Consider the following 6,621-nt stretch of genomic DNA (forward strand, 5'->3'; position numbering starts at 1 on the left):
ATAATTTTTAACCGCACGATGTACGATAATCTGAGACGATTCACGAACCCTTAGAATCCTTACAAAGAGGATCCAGATTCTCTAAGTACACATCCATCTGCTTCTATTTCTTTTTCATTTCCACACTGCTTTCCTTATTTGCACTCTTAACCTGAGGTGGGTCGTCCTCTGTCCACGTGCCGCCTAGACACTAACACACCAGCTGACGTGGTGTTGACGTAACCACCACCAGCTGGCCATGCGTAAGCACCTCCACCTGCCTACCCTTATTTCGAGATTCAACGAATTGATGGAGAAATTTTTGTGGGTGAGGGGAACACACACCTTAACAAGGTAGGTGGTGTTCCCAACCTATTAAATTTTGATAGCTAGTTTTTGTTATTTGCTCACTTAATCATACCTGGAGAAGCTGAAAAGTCAAAAACAAAATGATGCCCTTTTAACTCTGTTACATCATCTGTTATACCGTTGTCCATGTCTCGAAAATTGAGGGAAGTTGCACATACTTGAGTAATTCCATCTTTTCTTTCTTTGAAAAATAATAATAATTCCCTCATTTTCTCTGCTTCTTAAAGTAAAAGCCCTAAAAGTTGAAGTTGTTTTCTCACACTTCCTTGTTGTCAGCCTCATCGAAACAAAGCTATTGCCTTAAAAGTTGATTAGGTTTTTCTATATACATTTTTTTTTAATTATTCATATTCGATATTGATCAGTTTTTTGTAGTTCTATCCAACTATGAGCATGCCAACTACCAATTCCCATCCTTGTTTCCCTTCACCTAATCAGGTAAACTAGTTTATATTTTTCGGCAAGATTTTATAGATTTTGTTTTATTACATGTTCCGTATCGTATCTGTTGATGCACAAAATCAGCGAAGACTTTGGTACAACAAAAAGTGTTAAGTTTGTGACCTGCGCTAGATTGCTCTGGTCACTAGTGTGGATAAGTAAGTAAATGGATAGAGACAGGGAAGCAAACACAAGATGTACGTGGTTCACCCAGATTGGCTACGTCCACGGAGTAGAGGAGTTCTCATTAATTATGAAGGGTTTACACTAGTACATAGGTTCAAGCTCTCATTTAGTGAGTACTAGTGAATGAGTACAAATGACATTAGGAAATATTGTGAGAGAATGATCTCTATTTATAGAATAGAGTTTCTAGTTTCATCACGTGTCGTATTGTGATTGGCTTCTAATTATAGGGAAACTCTTCTGGGTCCTTGATGGTATAATGTTGATCGGTGCTCAGTAGTTTCAGGATTGGTCAAGTATGGTACAAATAGTGCTCCCCTAAGTTCCCGAGTAAGGAAAGCTTCTCGGTTGGGGACTTGCAAGATCCAAGCTATTGAGTAATCATTAAACTTCTAAGTACCGAAGTGTGGTATCATTTTCACTTGCCTTATCTGTCTCACATGTAGATGTGGCATCTTCTCTGGAAGTACTTTTCCTCCATCCAGGGGTGGTATCTTTAACCGATGAAGATGCACAAGGTAATGTATCAATTTCACTTGAAGCTTACTTGTATCTTTGGGCTTGGTCAAGTGCGATACAAACCCTATAGTAGGAGTCCCCCAAGTCGTCGAGTTAGGAGATTTGCCGAATGAGGTAACAGAAAAGGTAAGCAATCAGACTTCCAAGCAAGCAACCTGGATCGGAGGTTCGACTTCGGCTTCCGGTTGATTGTTCTCATTCTCCTTGTGTCGTAAACAGCAACAAGGATAAGGGGAAGCAAATGGAGAAGAGACGATATGAGATACTTTTACTTTTGAAGAAGTAACTTTCCACAAGCTTATTCTTGAACTAGGCTATGTACATAATTAATGAGTCCATCAAATTCTTGAGTCGACCTTATACTCTGAAGGAAACCAGTCCTATGTACTCATTAATTATGAAGGGTTTCTGGTTTCCTTCAGAGTATAAGGTCGACTCAAGAATTTGAGGGTCAAAACAAGTCCATCAAATCAAGAGTGCGTTCGACCTTGATGATATGGGATATTTTTGCTGTTTACAAAGTAATAGATGAATCGGCACGTGTTCTGTTGCGCTTGTCTCCACATGCTTCCTTGTATCCTTCTCACTTGCCCTATCTATTCCTCAAACTGATGTGGTATCTTTTCTGGAAGCATAAGATGTTGAAGATGAGTACTCGAGAGCAATGCCAGGTAAGTAATTAGGCAATGAGTTCTCGGTAGTTAGTTCCTGACTGGAAGCTTGATTCCAAGTACTGACTGATTACTCTATTTCTTCTTGTCTTGCAGGTAAGAACAAGGCCAAAGGAAAAGACAGGGAAAAAACATGATATAGGATATTCTTGCTTTTAACCCTGATGATATGAGATACTCTTGCTCTGGTGTGGCTTGTTTGCAGAGGTATTATCAAGGGGAAAATAAGCTGAGTATTTAGAGAGACTCTGCTGAGAGTGCCCTCTCGGATGTGAAGAAAAGTTGAGCATTTTTTTTATTTGCAGGTCTACCTGGCTGTGGAGGATGAAGGTCGACATATATAGAAATTGTCCCAACAGGGAGTGGTAATGCTGTTCCTTTACCCTTCTCGGTCATATCAATGTAGTGGGAGCTGTAAGATTCACGTGTTTTAACTTTGTTAGAGCACTTTGAAAAAGTGGTCTGTGGTATCTGGAAAGCTGATGTTGCATGTGAAGATTGCAGACAAGCTTTATCCAAGGAAATATGGCTCTCAAAGTTTGGAGAGCGATGCTTCTTTGGTTTTCGAACAAGCAATCTTGTCGAGGATCTGGCTCTCGAGATTCGGATAACGATGCCTCTTCGATTTTTGAGAAAGCAATCCTGTAGGGAGTCTGGCTCTTGAGATTTGGAGAGCGGTGCCTCTTCGATTTTTGAGAAAGCAATCCTGTTGGGAGTCTGGCTCTCGAGATTCGGAGAGTCGTGCCTCTTCGATTTTTGAAAAATTAATTCGGTTGTGAGTCTGGCTCTCGAGAGTCGGAGAGAAAGCAATCATGTTGGGAGTCTGGCTCTCGAGATTCGGAGAGTCGTGCCTCTTCGATTTTTGAAAAATTAATTCGGTTGTGAGTCTGGCTCTCGAGAGTCGGATAACAGTGCCTTTTCGATTTTTGAGAAAGCCATCCTAGTGGGAGTTTGGCTCTCGAGATTCGGGAAGCGGTGCCTCTTCAATTTTTGAGCAAGCAATCTTGTTGGAAGTGTTTTCTCGAATGTGAGTAAAGGTTGGGCATTTTTGCTAGTCTACCTTGCCACGGATCACGGAGGTTGACACATATAGGGACTTTCCAATTATCAAGCAGTGGTGCTGTTTTTTTACCCTTGTGGGTAATAGTATGATAGTTGGACCTTCAAAATTTATGTGTCTAAACTTTGTCAAAGATCTTTGGCAAAGTTATCTGTGGTACCCGAGGAGCTGATGTTGTGTGTGGAAACTGGTGCCTCTTCGAAATCCGGAGAATTGTGCCTCTTCGTTTTTTGAACCAACGACCCTGTTGCCTTTTTTTTATAAAGGCACCAATTGTGTGCAAGAAGTACATTCAGAAACTTATTGCTTGTAGGAATTTTCCCCTTACTTCAGAGATTTATTGCACCTCATTTCTCCTTCATCGTTTCTGAGAATGTCTGGTCCATCGGACCATCATTTTAACTTGAACTTTGGTGAAAAGGTAACCATGCCTTCTCAAGACAACATATGGCGCCCATCCTTCTTATCCCCTACTGGTCCTCTTATTGTTAGGGACTCTGTGATGAAGAATGATATGACTACTGCGGTGGTGGCCAGGAACATTTTCACTCCCAAAGATAACAGACTACTTTCCAAACAGTCTGATGAGTTGGCTGTTAAGGATTCTTTGGCTCTCAGTGTTCAGTGTGCAAGTTCTGTGTCTAATATGCCCCAACGCCTATTTGCTCAAACCCACCAAGTTGAATCATTGGCTGCTGAAGTGATAAGTCTCAAATAGGAGATCAGAGGGCTCAAGCATGAGAATAAATAGTTGAATAGGCTCGCACATGACTATGCTACAAACATGAAGAGGAAGCTTGACCAGCTACAGAAATCTGATGGTCAGATTTTACTTGATCATTGGAGGTTTGTGGGTTTGTTTCAAAGGCATTTATTGCCTTCGTTTTCTGGGGCTGTACCGCGTAATGAAGCTCCAAATGATCAACCTTCAATGCCTTTTCCTTCTGGGGTTCTACCTAGTACTGAGGCTCTGAATAATCACCTTTTGGTGCCTCCTCTTTTTGGGGCTCTGCCGACTGCTGAGACTTCTCCTGAGCAACCTTTGTGAAGGCTCCCTCTTGTTTGTTTATTTTGATTCATGTATATGTACATATTTGTAACTTATCACATATATCAATAAACAAGCTTTGTTTCATTTCAACATATTGTGTTAAATACACCAAGGCCTTCTTCACTAAGTTCTTTGAATTTTTCCTTTTGTTGAAGCTTTGTGAGTGAAACATGTAAGTTGAGGTAGTGCTCCCTTAATTTCCCGAGTGAGGAAAACTTCTCGGTTGGAGTCTTGAAAAAATCCAAGTCACTGAGTGGTCGTGAGACTTCCGAGTACCAAGGTGCAATAGCATATGGTAGGAGTCCCCCAAGTCTCCGGTCGAGGGAGTGGACGAAGGAGGTCTCTTGCTAGTAGCCAAGTTTCCAAAGTAACAAAACTTCACCATTTTCCTTTCTAAGTGGTAGCCCAAAACTCCTCCCTCATATATATTTGTTATGAAAGTTGTTAGGCCCAAAGAACAGGAGGCCTAGGCAATTTTTTTTGAATTTTTGAATTTTCGAATTTTCGAATTTCTGAATTTTCGGACTTCCGAATTTTTGAATTTTTGAATTTCTGAATATATATATATATATATATATATATATATATATATTAAGCTGTATAGGTGAAGCTTTGTAGGTGAAGCTTTGATGTTGAAGCTTTGTTGGGTACCATGAATTGATTTTGCTTCACACAATCTTAATCAAGATAGTGTGAAGCTTTTGTAGGTGAAGCTTTTGTGTTGAAGCTTTCTAGGTGAAGCTTTTGTAGTTGAAGCTTTTGTGGGTGAAGCTTTTGTGGTGGGTGAAGCTTTTGTGGGTGAAGCTTTTGTGGTAGGGGAAGCTTTTGTGGTGAGGGAAGCTTTTGTGGGTGAAGCTTTTGTTGGTAAAGCTTTTATGGGTGAAGCTTTTGTAGGTGAAGCTTTTGTGGTGGGTGAAGCTTTTGTGGGTGAAGCTTTTATGGGTGAAGCTTTTGTTGGTGAAGCTTTGTTGGGCACCATGAATTGATTTTGCTTCACACTATCTTGATAGATTTTGTAGTTGTCCTCTATTGATGAAGCTTTTGTTGGTGAAGCTTTTGTGATGAATCTTTTGTGGTGAAGCTTTTGTTGGTGAAGCTTTTATGGGTGAAGCTATTGTGGGTGAAGCTTTTGTGTTGAAACTTTGTAGGTGAAGCTTTGGAGTTGAAGCTTTTGTTGGGTACCATGAATTGATTTTGCTTCACAATATCTTGATCAAGATAGTGTGAAGCTTTTGAGAATTTGTAATTGCCTTCCATTGATGAAGCTTTTGTTAGTGAAGCTTTTGTGGTGAAGCTTTGTTGGGTACCACGAATTGATTTTGCTTCACACTATCTTGATCAAGATAGTGTGAAGCTTTTGAGAATTTGTAGTTTTCTTCCATTGATGAAGCTTTGTTGAATTTCCCTTTTTTTTTGGGGGGGGGGGACTAGAAATTTGAAAATGTGGGAAAGACAACATATACAAATTTTTCTTCCACACTGTTGAGCAAGAGATTGTGATGCAAGCCACACCTTGTAGTAGTCGAAGGTTTGGATGAACCATATAAATTGAATTTGATTCTAACAATCTTGAATTTGCTTCGAAGGTTTGAGAATTGTAGTTGCCCTCCATTGATGAAGCTTTTGTTAGCACCATAAATTGGTTTTGCTTCACACTGTCTTGATCAAGAGTGTGTGAAGCTTTTGAGAATTGTGGTTGCCCTCCATTGATAAAGCTCTTGTTGGCACCATAAATTGGTTTTGCTTCACACTGTCTTGATCAAGAGTGTGTGAAGCTGTTGAGAATTGTGGTTGAACTCTTTTGATGGAGCTTTTGTTATCACCATAAATTGGTTTTGCTTCACACTGTCTTGATCAAGAGTGTGTCAAGCTTTTGAGAATTGTGGTTGCCCTCCATTGATGAAGCTCTTGTTGGCACCATAAATTGGTTTTGCTTCACACTGTCTTGATCAAGAGTGTGTGAAGCTTTTAAGAATTATGGTTGAACTCATTTGATAAAGCTTTTGTTGGCACCATAAATTGGTTTTGCTTTACACTGTGCTGATCAAGAGTGTATGAAGCTTTTGAGAATTGTGGTTGCCCTCTATTGATGAAGCTCTTGTTGCACCACAAATTGGTTTTGCTTCACACTGTCTTGATCAAAAGTGTGTGAAACTTTTCAGAATTGTGGTTGAACTCCTTTGATGAAGCTTTTGTTGGCACCATAAATTGGTTTTGTTTCATACTGCCTTGATCAAGAGTGTGTGAAGCTTTTGAGAATTATGGTTGAACTCCTTTGATGAAGCTCTTGTTGGCACCATAAATTGGTTTTGCTTCACACTATCTTGATTAAGAGTGTGAAGCTT

Source organism: Malus domestica, chromosome 16 (genome assembly GCF_042453785.1).
Source record: "Malus domestica chromosome 16, GDT2T_hap1".
In the NCBI taxonomy this organism is placed as follows: Eukaryota; Viridiplantae; Streptophyta; class Magnoliopsida; order Rosales; family Rosaceae; genus Malus; species Malus domestica.